The sequence below is a fragment of the Chrysochloris asiatica genome, unplaced genomic scaffold (assembly GCF_000296735.1).
Source record: "Chrysochloris asiatica unplaced genomic scaffold, ChrAsi1.0 scaffold00020, whole genome shotgun sequence".
Taxonomy (NCBI): domain Eukaryota; kingdom Metazoa; phylum Chordata; class Mammalia; order Afrosoricida; family Chrysochloridae; genus Chrysochloris; species Chrysochloris asiatica.
In genome coordinates, this window is record NW_006408538.1 from 16747060 (window position 1) to 16763284 (window position 16225).

General features: G+C 43.1%; 1 protein-coding gene and 1 pseudogene across 3 annotated transcripts in view; both read right to left on the reverse strand.

The window, feature by feature from the left end:
• The window catches only part of MICU1 (mitochondrial calcium uptake 1), a 184461-nt gene that overhangs the window by 9567 nt on the left and 158669 nt on the right, over nt 1–16225 (reverse strand). The window lies entirely within an intron of this gene.
• On the reverse strand, nt 12319–13142 carry LOC102813222 (annotated as a pseudogene).

The following is a 16225-nucleotide window of genomic DNA, read 5'->3' on the forward strand; positions in this document are numbered from 1 at the left end:
TGAAGGATTTTATGGGCAAAATATAGGATGATGCAGAAAGCATTAAAGGAAGACGGAAGGAATACCCAGAGTCACTGTGCTAAAAAGAAACATTCAATGTTTAACCAGTCCAAGAGGTAGCATATGCTCAAGAGCCAATGATACTGAAGGAAGACGTCCAGGGTTCACTGAGGGCATTGGCAAAGAACAAGGCATGAGGAATTGGTGGAATACACATTCAAATCTTTCAACAAACTGATGTGGCACTGGAGGCACTCACTTACCTATGCCAAGAAATTTGGAAGACAGCTACCTAGCCAACTGATCAGGAAAGATCTCAAGCACAAACACCTTTAATTTTAAGAAGAGCTGTATGCGCCCCTTGGTTCCAGAGACCCCTTCATAGTCAGCATAAATGGCCTTGGCCCATACCATAGCCAAACATAGCTGACGGTTTTTAAGTCCCATTCCCAGCAGGCCTCCACAGGCTCCAAGATGGTGGAAAGAGCATAAGTTCATTTCTTGTTACAAGCCCTTCCTGTGTCATCCTCCCCCCCCCCCACCATATGATCTTCCTCTTTACCTCTGTCACCTGCCTATATTCACCAGTGTCTCCTAAATCAGCAGATACAAGTAGAAGAGCAATGCAAAGGAGCTAGGCTATGCAGCAGTAAGCCCTGAGCTTACTTGCTGGGGGACCCTGCACCACGAACTTGCTGGGGGACCCTGATGGAGTCACTTGGTCTCTTTAGATTTCATTTTCTCATATTCAGATGAGGCTCCTGAGCTAGCTTAGTAGTGTCAAGGAAGGTGACCACATCTGAGGGTGAGGGTGGGGTAGAGGTAGACAGACAGAGATCAGCTGAAGATCTTGAGTAGCAAAGAAACAGAATTTGGCCACAAGCTGAGTGATGCCCTAGTGTTCAAAGCTGCTAGCGTAAGGGAGGTCTAGGTTGTTCAGGAAGGTGGGAAGAGTCTGTTTCACAGTCTTGTAGCTTTGGGTTGATGTGGATGCTATCTGTGAGTTACATCAAAGGAGTAGTCAACAGTTTTGGAACTAAAACACTAGAGCAGAAGATAGATTGTAGTAGATGTCCACACCATGTGGTTAGTTGGTGAAAGGGGAGCTGGGGAATCTGGGGAATCTACAAAACTGTAGCATTTAGTTCTAGGGTTTAGAGCTTTAGCCTTGCAGGTCTAGATACTTGATTTTTTTTTTTTCCCCTAGCTGGCCCAGGAAGATTAATTCCTGCTAAGTGATCTGCCCAGAGGAGGAACAGAAATCAGAAGGACAATTTACAAGAGCATAGTAAGTTGTAACTGTTCAGAGAACTCACATGGTGACAGCTGGTCATTATACTTCTCAGTAGGAAAATTTACTGAGGAAATGTAATTTGCCACAGAAGTTTGCTCAGTAATCAGATCAGAACGAACAGGATGTTCTCACACTGTGATTCTCTACCCTTTGGTGAGTGCCACAGAAATGTGTCCCAAGAAAGGGCTCAGAACACACCTCCTGTGTGAATGAGATATATATGGGAACACTTCTTGTTCCCACTCCTTTTGCTGTGTTTCACATCAACCCCCCACTTCTAATGGCCACAACTGATAAGTAGGCTCCAGAAACCCTGGTGATTCTGTGAGGTAGGCATTAGGCTGCTAACCGCAAAGTCAAGGATTCAAACCCATCAGCAGCTTTGCAGGAGAAAGATGAGGCTCTGCTCCCACAAGGATTTACAGTCTCGGAAGCCCTGTATAGGGTCACAGAACCGACTTCATGGCAGTCATGTTTTTTTTTACCCCCCTCGTTCCTAATTCTTCCATTCTCTCGAGGCAGTAAGCCTACTGCTAATTCCCTGTGCTTTCCCCAAGCGCTCATGAAGATAGGGGCCCTTTCTTGACTATAACCATTAACTTAATGATATCCAAGGATGTCAGAAACGGCTGGACAGTTTTTAGTGAGAAGCCAGACAAAGTAGTATGAAGTAGTTGCACATGGGGACCGCTGGAGGCTGCCAGAGGAAATGCTTCATTACCAACACCATCTTATCACAGAGTTGTTACAGATTATGTTCTATCCCACCCACACCAAGAGGACTCTGGTGTCATTCAAACAACAGGAGAAAAAAACAGCGCTGCCAAGTCACAGGATGTTACCAGGCATCCAGCAACCTAGGTGGGGTGGCACTGCATAGGATTCAGAGCAGTGGAGGAAACATTTAACTAGCTGGTGAGCTGTCAAGCAGGGGGTGTTTTGGGCAAATGGGATGATAGCAGTTTTTTAAGTACAATTCAAGTGCTTGACAGCTGGTCCTGAGAGTTGGCTCTTTTATATTTGCTTCCAACATCTCTGAATCAGAAAGTCAAAATTAAATTACAGCAAGCCAAACATTCCCCTCCTCAAATTTCAACTTCCCCATGTAGCCCAGTGTTTGGCAATGAAATTGTGACCTCCCCTATTGGATAAAACTCAGGGGTCAATGGTTGGGACTCCAGCTCCTACATTGGCCCTGATGCCTGCATCATAGATGGACATGGGATTCAATGATCTCTACTAGTTGGGGTGGGGAAGAATCTAGAGAGGCAGACTCAATTGGCACTCAACATTCTTGTACCATCTGGCTTTCTGAGAAGTCCAGGCAGGTCCCCAATTTGTCTCTGGCATGGTCCCTGACTGGACATTTCAACAGCAGAAAGAAACACATAGTCTGGGTGGTTGTACAAGGAGAAGCGATATTACATAAAACTATCCATCTAACACATTAGTGAACAGCAGACAGGAGATTTCTAGCATTGTAAGAGCTCAAAATGTCTGCTTGGAATCAGAGAATCTTAGAACTGAAGAAACGTCAGGGGAAAGGTAAGATTTCGAGTTGTCAAATAATTTGCCCAGGGTTTGGGGAGTACTGGTGTGGAGCTGTGGGTTAATGCGCTAGACTGCAAAGTCGGTTTGAACCACAAGGTTGGTGGTTCAAGCTCACCAGCAACTCCTTGGAAACCCTATACAGGGTCACTATGGGTCAAAACTGACTTGATGGCACTTAACAACACCAAATAAAGCTAGATGGTAGTAGAACAAGGGCCCCTGACTTCTGGCCCAATACTTTTTTCTAACACAATGGGCCCATTTGAGTCCTTATGTGGACAGTATCAATTTCTCCATGAATCTGTCACGTAAACCTAAGACAGAGCACAGAGAAAGAAAAGCCAAATTGAAGATTACTAGGTGCTACAAGGCCGGGATGGATAACAGAACACGAGAGCTGGGGGCTGTGTGGAGCCAGCGTTGAAGCTTTACCTGGGTGGAAAGACATTTAGTTTTACTACTCCCTTGAAACTCCTAAGACAATTTCAGAGACAATGAAAAAGGTGTATTACAGCAACTGAAAGAAATGCTTATGAAACAAAAGAAAGTCCTGGGAGCTTTTCTCACAGCTAGCTGTCTCTGATGCATACAGATGTAGCTGATGGCAGTTTGACCCATTTAGGAGATGCCGGTCTCTTTCTAATGCAAAGGTGTTTGGAAAGGTGATTCATCAGCTGGGCTGACAGTCTCTACTACGGGTGTAGTCATGTGACTCTTCTAGCCTTGCTGGCCTGCAGTGGAAATAACCAAAAGCTGGCTTGTGGCTGCCACAGTCAAGTGAGGGAGATGTCTCTGCATCAGCCCTAGAAGGCAGTGTCTTGTTTCCTAAGTCCATCCCTAGATGGCTGCGAATGTCAGGGGGCGAGAGGATGGGAAAGTACATCTGGGAAAGCATTTTGTCCTCCAATGTATCATCTTCCAAGATACTCTGGCTAACGCAACACACACACTTCAACATGGTCTGGGGGCAGGAAGGTGAGAGGGAAAGGTAGCACTTAGAATAGAAATTTAAGGAGCCACGAGGTATGTGGTGTACTTCTAACAATCACAATTCCTTGTTCTGCATGGTGCTGTGGCCAGGCCTTCGGAACCTCAGGACATCATCACAAATGATGGCTTCAATGGGAATGGGTTTACATGCTTAATAATCTGGCACAAACTGATTTCTCAGTCAGATTTACTGCCATTGTCCAGTATTATATATGGCTTCCTTAGAATTCTTCATCAACATCTTGTCCACAAAGGGCAAGTATTTCTACCAGCACCATTACACAGCCGGTTACTTGAGCTGACAGCCAGACAGTGATTACAGTTTAGTGGGGAGACTGTATATCCCACTGGGATTGAGAAAGACAGGAGAAACATTAGATACTCATATTAATACACACATGTGAGTGACAGGAGGGGAATGATATTTGGGAGGAGGTACATTTTGGGATAAAAGAGACAGACGGCTGCAGATTTGTGCATATATGGTAGTGAACGATGTGAATGATGTGGGCTAGGGGTGCAGGAAGGGATGCTAAAGACTGACTAGAAAGCTAGAATACAAGGTACAGAAGGGGATGAGTACATCAGGATAGAGTCTAGGGAGGGCCAGGCAAATCTGCTGACAGAAAAACCCTTTTAGCAAAGCCAGGTTTTATTTGGAGAATGTATCCCACCTTTCCTTCTTCCACCTTTTAAATACTCATTATCTTTAATTTTAAAGAGTTTTTTAAAATTAGATAATATCTTACTTAGTATCTAATGCTGCTGTAATAGAAATACCACAAGTAGGTGACTTTAACCCTTTTATGACCTGTGGGACATAAAGTGTCCACCTACATTCTCCACTCCTGGGGTTTAGTGGGAAGCTGACATCCCACTTGTAGTGCATACTACCATCTGGTGTGGGCGGGGGCTGTGTAACTGTGTGAATCGTAATTAATGGGCCCCATTCCATCAACACCAGCTTCAGAGACTCCTGGGATACATAAGTCCCATGACCTTTTGGATTAAAATTCCTATTACCTAAAAAAAAAATTTTTTTTGCTATTTTATTCAAAATGCTTTCCATTACTGAAATACATGGTTTCAACAACAACAAAAAAATTCAAGGTATAAAATATTTCAGTTTTGGAAGGGTTAACGCACTTGTTTCCTTACAGTTTAGGAGGTGGGAAGTCTGGATTCAGCTAGCCCTAGCAGAAACAAGGCTTTTTCTCTGGGGAGTATCTGCTTCTGGGGAATCTTCATGAGCCTGGCATTCCCCTTTTCCTATCTCTGCTTCCTAGACTGCTTGTTTCATCTCTTTTATATCTCCAGAGAGACTGACTTAAAACACATTCTACACTAATCCTGCTTCACTAACATAACAAAGACAAGAAGGGATTAAAACCACAAGCATAAGATGAGGATTTACAACACATACTTTTGAGGACCTTGGCCATGGCTCAGGAGTGCAGTGGCTCTCTCGGCTAAATGCTGGACTGTGAACCACATGATTGGCGGTTCCAATATACGAGCTGCTTCATGGGAGAAAGAAGAGGCCTTCTGTTCCTGCAAAGTCTCACAGCCTTGGAAACCTTATACAGGGTTGCTACGAGTCAGAACCGAAACGATGGCACTTAACAACAACAATAACATAACCATGGTAGGATGAGGAAGGCCTCCAACAAGATGGATTGACACAGGCAGCAACAATGGGCTCAAACATACATGTTAGGTTGCCACAGGACAGGGCAGTGATTTGTTCTGCTGTCCATAGGGTTGCTATCAGCCGGAACCAACATGATGGCAACTAACAACCACAACAATAAAAACATAACCATGATGGAGTCCAGGTGTGGTGCTGTCGGATAAGTATTGGACTGTTAACAGCAAGGCTGGCAGTTCAAACCCACCAACTGCTCCTCAGAAACCCTATACAGCATCGCTGTGAGTTAAAACTGACTCAATGGCACCTAACAACAACGACATAACCATGGCATCTCCTCTGACTTCATAAGAGGAAAGGAGAATCAAACCAACAGCCTAAGGCCAATTCCTATGATGTGTATGCCAGACAAACCTCCACCATTGAACCTTCTTTACCAATTCTGACACCATACATCCTTCCAAAGCACTCTCTACTTCTCTGCTGGGCTTGATAATTCACTGCACTGATCACACAGAAATCACAGATTATATCTACAATTATGGGATTTTGGGGGAAGTGAGAGATTACAATTCAGGATGAGGAACACTCAGAATACAGTTCTTCAGACAGGACGGCCTGCTTGGACAAGTGTTACAAAACTCTTTTAGCTCTTGGCTCTCAGCCCCATGGCTCCTTAGTCTCTGCCCTGCAGAGGCAAGCCAATTACATGCCCTCTCCACCAGGAGAGGCACTGAGCTCTAGCTCTGTGGTTTGGCAAACTCAGCTACCCCGGCTTTCCCCGTCCCCATTACGTGACTGGAAGCAATGCACTCGCATTCCATTCTGCCAGCAAGGCTCCTGCCCAAAGGCATTCAGCTGTTTTGCTCTGTGGTTGGGGAGCCCACCCCTCCGTCTTGTGCTCTAGGTTCTGCTGTCTCTGCAGTTACTGCTTTGCCGTCTGTCTCTGCGGGTCACAGCTCTGTCTCCTGAATTGAGGAGGTTCAGTGCAGGGATTTTATGGTTTAAAGATGCGTTCTAATCCTGGCTTTTTCTGGATGGTAGTGAGATCCCCACTTTTGGTTTCTGAGACAGCTCATTCTAAAGACTAAGTAATCTTCATGGTAGGGTTCCATATACTTTCTTTACATGGTCTCACGTTATGATGTCATTAGGAAACTATCTAATCCGCAAGGAAGATCACTAACACCTCACGTTTGCATAGTCCCACCCAGTCATTTGGTCGGAATTACAAAGACGATAATTGTTGTTTTGGTTCTGACTCATAGCAACCCTATGCATAACAGAAAACCACACTGCCAGGTCCTGCACCAACTCACAATCGTTCCTAAATTCACTGAGCCCATTGCTGCTATCATTGTGCCAATCCTTCTCACTGGGGGGTCTTCCTCTTTTTCTACAACCCTCCACTTTACCAAGGAGCTCTGGTAGCAGAGTAGATTATGACCTGAGCTGCTAACTGCAAGGCCAGCAGGTCGAATCTACCAGCTGCTCCATAGGAGAAAGATAAGACTGTCTGCTTCTGTAAAGATTTACAGCCTTGGAAACCCTATGCAAGGTTGCTAAGAGTCAGAGTTGACTCCATGGCACATAATCACCACCACACCACCACACCACCACCTCCACTTTACCAAACATGTTATCCTTCCTCCCGGTACTGGTCCCTCCTGACAATATGTCCCAAGTATGAGAGATGAAGTCTTGCCATCCTGGCTTCCAGGAACAGCTGGCTATATTTTTTCCAATATAGATCTGTTTGTTCTTTTGGCAGCCCATGGTACTTTTTAAGATTCTCCTCCAACACCATAACTCAAATACATCAATGCTTCTGTGGTCTTCCTTATTTACTGTTCAATTTCACATGCATGTGATATTACTGAAACAGCATAGCTTGGGTCAGGCACACCTTAGTCTTCAAACTGACATCTTTGCTCTTGAAAACTTTAAAGAGATATTGTGCAGCAGATTTGCCTAATGCAGTACATTGTTTGATTTCTTAACTACTGCTTCTATGAGTGTTGATGGTTGATCTGTGTAAAATGAAGATTCTGACAACTTCAATCTTTTCACCATTTATCTTGATGATGTTTACTGGTGAGGGTTTTTGTTTTCTTTACATTGAGAAAGAATACAATTAGAAGTTAAAAAACCAAAAGGGAAGAACACACTCAGCATTTCTTAAGCTGAAAGAACTGAAGAAAAATTTCAAGCCTTGACTTGAAATATTGAAGGATTCTATGGACAAAATGTAGAATGATGCAGAAAAGTATCGAAAGCAGATGGAAGGAATATACAGTCACTGTACAAAAAGAAATGGTTGATGTTCAATTGTTTTAAGAGGTACCATATGATCAAGAACTAATAGAAGAGAGAAGTCCAAGGTGCACTGAAGACATGGGTGAAAAATAAGGCTTCAGGAATTGACGAAATACAACTTAAAATCTTTCAACAACCTGATGCAACACTGGAGATGTTCACTCATCTATACCAAGAAATTTGGAAGACAAATACCTGATTAACCAATTGGAATAGATCCATATTTGTGTTCATTCCAAAGAGAGGTGACCCAACAGAATGTGGAAATCGCTGAACAACATCATTAATATCACATACAAGTAAAATTTTGCGGAAGATAATTTAAAAATGGTTGCAATAGTACATAGGTAGGGAGCTACCAGAAACTCAAGCCAGATTCAGAAAAGGATGTGGAACTAGGGATTTTACTGCTGGCATCAGATGGATCTTGGCTAAAAGCAGAGAAGACCAGAAAGATGTCTCCTGTTGTTTTTAGGTGCCTTTGTGGCTCCCAGTCACAGTGACCTTATGCACAACAGAGCGAAACACTGCCTGCTCCTGAGCCAACCTCACAATTGTTGTTAAGCTTGAGCTCACTCACTGCTGCTGCCACTGTAACAATCTGTCTCATTGGGGGTCTTCTTTGTTTCGCTGACCCTCCAGTTTACCTAGTATAATGCCCTTCTTCAGGGAATGGTCCCTTCTGGTAATGTTTCTGAAGTAAGAGAGACGAAGTCTGGTCACCCTGGCTTCTAAGGAACATCAGCTGTACTTCTTCCAACAGACTTGTTTGCTGTTCTAGAAGTCCACAGTACTTTTAATATTCTTCTTCAACCATAACTCAAATGCATCAATTCTCCTGTGGTTTTCCTTATTCACTGTTCAACTTTAACATGCATAGGAAGTTATTGAACACTTAGTTCTCAAACTGACACCTTTGCTCTGGAACACTTTAAAGAGGTCTTGTGCAATAGGTATGACCAATGCCCCACGTCGTTCTCTTGTACACAGGGCCGCCACCAAGTGGGGCTGACTTGACAGTGCCTACCAACAACAACATAGCTAGAAGGGCCATAGCAAGTAATTCACTGCATCGCAGGGATACAATTCAATCTATACCAGGTAATAATACATTTACCAGTTTCAAAATTCAGTTGGTACAAAAGGGACAGAGTCTTCCTGTCAACCTAATTCGCAGTTACCTAGTTACCCAGAAGCAACCAATACCGCTGATTTCTTGTGGAGACATTTCACGGAGCCCTGGTGTGGCGCTGTGGGATAATGCATCTGAATGCAAGGTCAGGTTGAACCACAAGTTCGGCAGTTTAAACTCACCAACTGTTCCTCGGATATCCTATATAGGGTCGCCGTGAATCGGAACCGACTCAACAGCACGTAACACCAGCAACAAATCAAATATTTAAGCTTTACCTCTCCCCTTTCTTCCACACAAATGGTGACATAGTAAATCTGTTGCTTTTCTTTTCTAATTTAACAATATATCTGAGAAGTAAGATATACAATGTTACTGTTGCTAAGTTCTGTCAAGTTCGTTTCAACTCATAGAGACCCTGTACGGGGTTTCCGAGGAGTGACTGGTGGGTTTGAACGGCCGACCTTGCAGTTAGCAGTCCAGTGCTGATCCTACAGCATCACACCAGGACCCCAAGATATACTATATAGTCCAGTATTTATTATACCAGTAACATACTGGCCCATGCCGGTACAGAGACTGCTTTCTTTGTTTCTTTAAAAAATGTAGCACTATTATTTATTTAAGTCAACACTCTTTATTTCTATACTTCTTTTCCTGTTACAAAATTACTTCCTTGGTGGTCTCTATTTGTCAGCTTCAATAGTAGTCTGAAGGTGAAAGTGAAGGCAATTCGTATTCTATGGTGTGCTGACATATAAATGTAAGGCTAACTATTGTTAGTCTTTCTAACTAACTAACTCACTATCTCTAAAATTATATTACTGAAACTTGAGCAATTTCTAAGCGTCCTGATGTAGTGCTGTAGGATAAGCACTGATCACCGGTTCAAACTCACCAGCTGCTCCTCCTATACAGGGTTGTTGAGCTGGAACTGACTTGATGGCATTTAACAACAACAACAACAGCAAGGGAAATATACTAGAAACTCCCAAAGAGTCAGTGCTTGCAATAAATACTAACCTCCATGTTTCTGCAGCATGGAATCGTTGGCATCATTCTTTTCTGAATGTTGGATGTAATGTTGGCTGGTGTTCTGTGGACTGATCTAGTTACATGGACGTTCGGGCAGTTTCTCCTACCTTCTCCCCTCCCCCTCTCCTCTTCCCAGTGGTAATCAGAAATCCCTAAAAACAGCTCTCCTCTGCCTGGGGTACTTATATAATTTTACCAAATTACAATATATTCAAAATGATGAAGCTATGCCAGAATCAATCTTTAAAATTGCAAATTTACTTTAAATTTGGGAAAAGAAATGAGGTCTCCAGAGAGAAAAATGCCTCATAAAACAGACATTTGTTTCAGAATTTGAGCTTCCTTGCCTATATATCATGAATCATTTTACTTTAAACATTGATAACTTTGTTTGAAATAACTGGGATCCTGGCCAATACATATTCATATACAAATGTACATGTGTTTACAAAATGCAAAGATGATGGAAGCACAGGACCTTGCCTCCTACAAACTTTAAAAGGATTTATAAAATAACAGCTGTTTTTTCTTTCATAACCTCTACTCCACACATCTTTGTTGTATCTTGACTAGGGAAAGGTATAAGGAGCTCTTGTTGTAAATTTCCCCCTATCTATTTCTGCCTTCACACAAAAGCACTGAGTTCCCTACCACATTCTCTAGGTCCTTCTAGCTACAGTGGGTCCTAAGTGTGGAGTTCAGTGGGTGCTAAGTATGGTTCATCATACTAGCTGTGATTTGGGGAGTGCAGTGGCTCTGGAAGATAAGCACTGGGCTGCTAACCACAAGGTAAGCAGTTTGAGCCCACCATCTGCTGTGTGGGAAAAAGATGAGGCTTTCTGCTCCCATAAAGATTTACAGCCTTGGGAATGCTATGCAGGGTCACTATGAGTTGGTGTGAATTGCAACAACAAACTGTGATTTGAGCAAGTTATTTTCCTTCATCTGTAAATAAAGGGGTTAAAAACAATAAAATAAGGTGTCTAAACAAAATGTTCCCTTCTAGCCCTAAAATTTTAGGACTGCTAGTCCTGGCGTGGCGCTGTGAGCTAATATGTCAGACTGCAAAGTCGTTTGAATTGCAACGTCAGTGGTTCAAGCTCACCAGCTGCTCCTTGGAAACCCTATACAGGGTCGCTATGGGTCAGAATCGATTCAATGGCACTTAACAACACAACATATTGCTATTTGGAGTCCTGTTGTGGCGCTGTGGGTTAATGTGCAACATGAGTGGTTCAAGCTCACCAGCTGCTCCTTGGAAACCCTATACAGGGTCACTATGGGTTGGAATCAACTTGATGGCACTTAGCCACAACAAAATACTGTCATTTTATTTTTATATATATGACATAGTGGTTTAAATCAGTCTAAATGCTTACTACTAAATCAGTTTAGAAGGTCTCAGAGAATAAATCTAAAGGTGGAAATTACTGGACGTACGGTTGGTGTTGCAGGCAGACTTCTGAGATGGCCCCAAGATCTCTATCCACTAACGTATGCTGTTGTTAAGTGTCCTTGAGTTGGTTCAGACTCATAGCAACCCTTTATAGGGTTTCCTAGGAGGAGCTGCTGGGTTTGGACCGCTGACCTGTGGTTTGCAGTCCAATGCCTATTTTACCGTGCCACACCAGGAGTCCCTGGTGTTTGTTGTTGTTGTTAAGTGTCCTCGAGTTGGTTCTGACTCATAGGGACCCTATAGAGGGTGTTGTCAACCTTGAGTTGGTTCTGTCTGATCTTGCACCATCCTCACAATTGTTGCTACTTTCGAGCCCACTGTTGCTGCCACTGCATCATTCCATCACCTTGGGGGTCTTCCTGTTTTTCTTTGTTCCACCGCTTTACCAAGTATGATGTTCTTCTCCAGGGACGGATTCTTCCTGATAATACGTCCAAAACACAAGAACGAAGTCTCACCATCCTCGCTTCTAAGGTGCATTCTGATTGTACTTCTTCCAAGACAAATCTGTTTGCTCTTCTGGCAGTCCATGGGACTTTCAATATTCTTCTCCAACATCATAATTCAAATGCACTGATTCTCCTATGGTCTGCCTTATTTACTGTAGGTGCAGTGTGTCTGCTTACACTGTCATCCTTCCCTGGACCATGCTGTTTGATTTCTTGACTGCTGCTTCCACGAGTGTTGATTGTAGATTTAAGCAAAATGAAATCTTTGACATCTTCAATCTTTTTTTGTGAATTGAGTGAAGGTTTACAGAGCAGATCATCAGTTTTACGTTCAACAAATCATAAACTTTGCTTCATTACAATGATTGCAGTCTCCTCCATATACCACCAGTTAACAGTATTTACAGCTATTTATTTCTTTAATTAATGAGGTTCTTTGTAAGAAACCTAGAACACCAATTTGTGAGGATAAATTCCATTTGTGAGCATGAATTCAGCATGAAGGTAGTCTTGGAGCTGAGGGATGATTTTGATTTTTAGTATAATTTGTGAGTCCACAGCTTTCTTTCTGATCTACCTTGCGGTGCTCTGTAATCTTGTATTTCCCTTTCTGGGTGTTGAAGATCTCACCTTCTTGGTGTCTGGGCTCTGTCAGCTTCTTCTTGAAGTAAACATCTGTGAGATGTTTGGGGATCTTCACACCACTGATACCAATTTTGGTGGCATTGGCAAGGACAAATTTCTGGTGAGTTCTATGCAGAGGAAGTTGATTAAGGGACAGAAGTCCAGTCACAAGGAACAAGCCACTGACCAGATGTAGTGCAACACTCTCTTGGCCTTGATAGTGCCCAGAGAGGATGATCAGAATGGTCCTAGGAGTGATGCTGGACCGCAGTCTTCTCACATGCTGTAGCTCAACAGCTTCCAGGGCACATCTTCAGTAGGATACTACCTTGGCAATTTGTACAGTTTAGCTACTCGTGATACCACCATTCTTGTTACCATCAGCTGGTGACAACAGCAAGAACCTTTCTTCTTTTTCTTTCCAACCCTGTACTTAGCAGCTGAATACTTCCTCTAATACATGGTCTTTCTGGAATACATGGGCAATTGGGAATACCTGTCAATTCCTCTGACTGGAACAGGATTTCATGTGCAGTGAGGCTTCTCCTTGTTTCTTCATTTTTTTTAATCCTTGAGGTTAGCCTACTAGGCTTTGCCACTGGCATCTGCTTTCTGACTTCAGGCTTCTTCTCCTTGGTAGCCAGCTTCTTAGCCTTTTCACCACCATCTTGCAAGATGGGAAAGAGTATTTACCACTATTTCCTTTGAGTCTTGCAGCACTTCTCCCTGGGTGTTTGAAGTGATTAAACATAGACTAATTCTTTTTTGGTACAGTGACTTCCATCTTCTTCCAATGCTTCATGTATCATTCAGTATTTTGCCCATAGAATCCTTTAATATTGTAAGTCAAGGTTTAAATGGTTTCTCTAGTTCTTTGAGCTTGAGAAATGCTGAGTATGTCTTTCCCTTTTGGTTTTCTGACTCCAGGTTTTGCACATTTCATTATAATACTTTATCCTGTCTTCTCGAGCTGCCTTTGAAATTTCCTGTTCAATTCTTTTACTTCCTTATTTCTTCCATTTGCTTTAGCCTCTCTACATTCCATGGCAAATTTCAGTCTTTCCTGTCATCTGTCTCCCCCTCCCCTGTAACAGCTTTATTCTAGTGAGGAAACAGCCAGTACACAGTTATAGGTAATGGGTAATGATAAGTATACTACAAAGAAAATTAAAGAAGACAGAGGTACAGAGAAGAGTCCTTGGGTGGTACAAACAGTTATGAGCTTGACTACTAGTCTAAAAGTTGACATTTTTATCTGGCTCAGAGGAGCCTCAGAAGACCAGCTTGACGCTCACCTTCTGAAAGGCTTCGGCCATTGGGAACCCCACGGAGCAGTTCTACTCTTCACATATGGGATTGCCTTGAGCAGGAATTGACTTGTTGTTGTGAAGTGCTGTCGGTTGGTTCCGACCCATAGCAATCCTGGTATAGAAGGTTTCCGAGGAGCAGCTGGTGAACTTGAACTGCTGACCTTGCAGTTCAAACGGCTCTGCAGTCTAACGCATTAAACCACAGTGCCACACCAGGACTCGATTAGGAGCTTCATTTGCTGATGTTTCTTCTCATTTTGAGTTGTGCCCCATCAGCAAATGAAAGTTCCCAAAGTTCTGCTCCATTTATGGTCATTAGGGTCAACTCTACTTTGAGGAGGCAGTTCTTCCCCAGTTGTATTTTGAGTGCCTTCCCATCTGAAGGGCTCATCTTTCAGCACTGTATTAGACAGTGGTGTGCAGGTATTCATAAGGTTTTCAGTGGCTAACATTCAGAAACAGTCCACCTTTCCTTCTTCCTAGTCTGCGTTAGTCGATAAGCTCTGCTGAAACTGCCCACCATGAGTGACCCTGCTCGTATTTTAAATACCGGAGCCATAGCGTCCAGCACCACAGCACCACACAGCCATCACAGTGTATGTGGTAGCATCAGTGTATACACCCCTCTCCTTGCGTATGGATGGGGACCTTGACTATGAGAGCAGAATCCCTCCCTTGATTAGGTTACTTAATATGGACAAAGAAAGTAGGTAGCGATGTGCACTGCCATGTTGTGCGAGAGCCTGTGGGAAACTACATGGCAAGGAATTGTGGCAGTCTGTCGAGAGTGATCCCTGACAATGCCAGCAGGAAAACAGGAACCTTAGTCCTACCACTGAAAGGAACTGAATTCTGCCACCAAGCTGAATGTGCTTGGAAGAGAACCCTGAACTCCAGATGAGAATGCAGCCACGCCAGTCCCCCGATTTCAGCCTTATTGAAGCTACAGCCAAGAAATGCCACTAGAGGAGTTTTGCTGGGTGACATGGGGTTGCTATGAGTTGGAATTGACTTCATAACATCCAACAACAACAAAGACCCCGAGCAGAGAACCCAGCTATGTGGTGCAAGAACGTCTGACGTACAAAAACTGAGGTAATAAATGAGTATTGGTATAAGTTTCAAAGTTTGTAGCAATTTGTTATGCAGCAACAGACAAATAAGAGAGGTGGACAATGGGGATGGAATTTATGGTTGACAATGTCCTTTTGGGGTTCCTCAAATTTTACTTCCTACTTTGTTGCCTCAGTTTAGGTGAGTTTTACAGAACTGTCATGGTCCAGCACCTACAGCACTGAAGTAACTCCATAAATTAGACTTTATAGAGGCATTTGTTGTTGTTGTTGTTAAGTGCTGTTGAGTTGGTTCCTACTGATAGCAACTCTATGTAGGGCTTCTAGGAGCAACTGGTGAGTTTGAACTGCCGTCTTTGTGGTTCAAACTGACCTTGCAGTCAAGTGCTTATTCTACAGTGCCACACCAGGACTCCTACAGAGGTATTAGCCAAGGTCTAATTAAGTTTTCAATTTCATAAAAGAAAGTAAATTAAAACTACCATCTACTTTTGGGAATTCAATTGCCTTGCTCTGATTTCAAATGTATTTGGTATTGTCAGTTCATTTTGACAGATTTGGCTATAACTTTAGGCTATAACAAATCCTTAAAACATTACTACATGCAGCAGAAAGCTGAATTCGTTACAGTCATAGAATTTCAAACCTGGAAGAAACCCTGGGCCTATTTAAGAAAACTCTACTCGGAAGGTCAGAAGTTATGACTTGCTCACAGTGTTCAATGATATTAATGACATAAGAAGGTGTCATAGTCCTATCATTTTGCTTATTACCCTAGGTTCTTATTAGAACATCTCATCATCCTCTCCATGATCTGATCAAATGTAGAGTCAATTCATTCACTTATTCAACATAACGGAACATTTATTATATATAAAAAGGGTCTAGCCATAGGTGGAATCCTGAACAGCATCCAGAATCTTCTGAGGGGAAATTTCCACTTGAAACAACAAGCAGACCAGCATGGAGGGGCCAGAAGAACAGAAGATACTTCCTGAAAGAAAGACTGACAGGGAAAATACAAAACAATATAAGCCGACCGACTGATTACTACAAGAACAAACAAGTGGCTCTCCCAGGAGACATCAAGGCAAGTGGTCAGGGGCCCCCCCTCAGGGCAAACCCCCTGCTAAGACTAAGACTCAATGGGAATACACTTCCTGATTAGTGACCACATTTGTCACCGATAAAGGGAAGTGAGGGAAAAGCAGCATTGAAGCTGCGAGCTGAGCCCTACAACATTCAATAGACTCCTGTGAACCTGGGTGGAGACCTGGTTGACCAGCAGTGTGGCAAGTCCAGGGGACTCTTGGACCTAGAGTCAGTGACATAGAGTGGAGAGTGAAG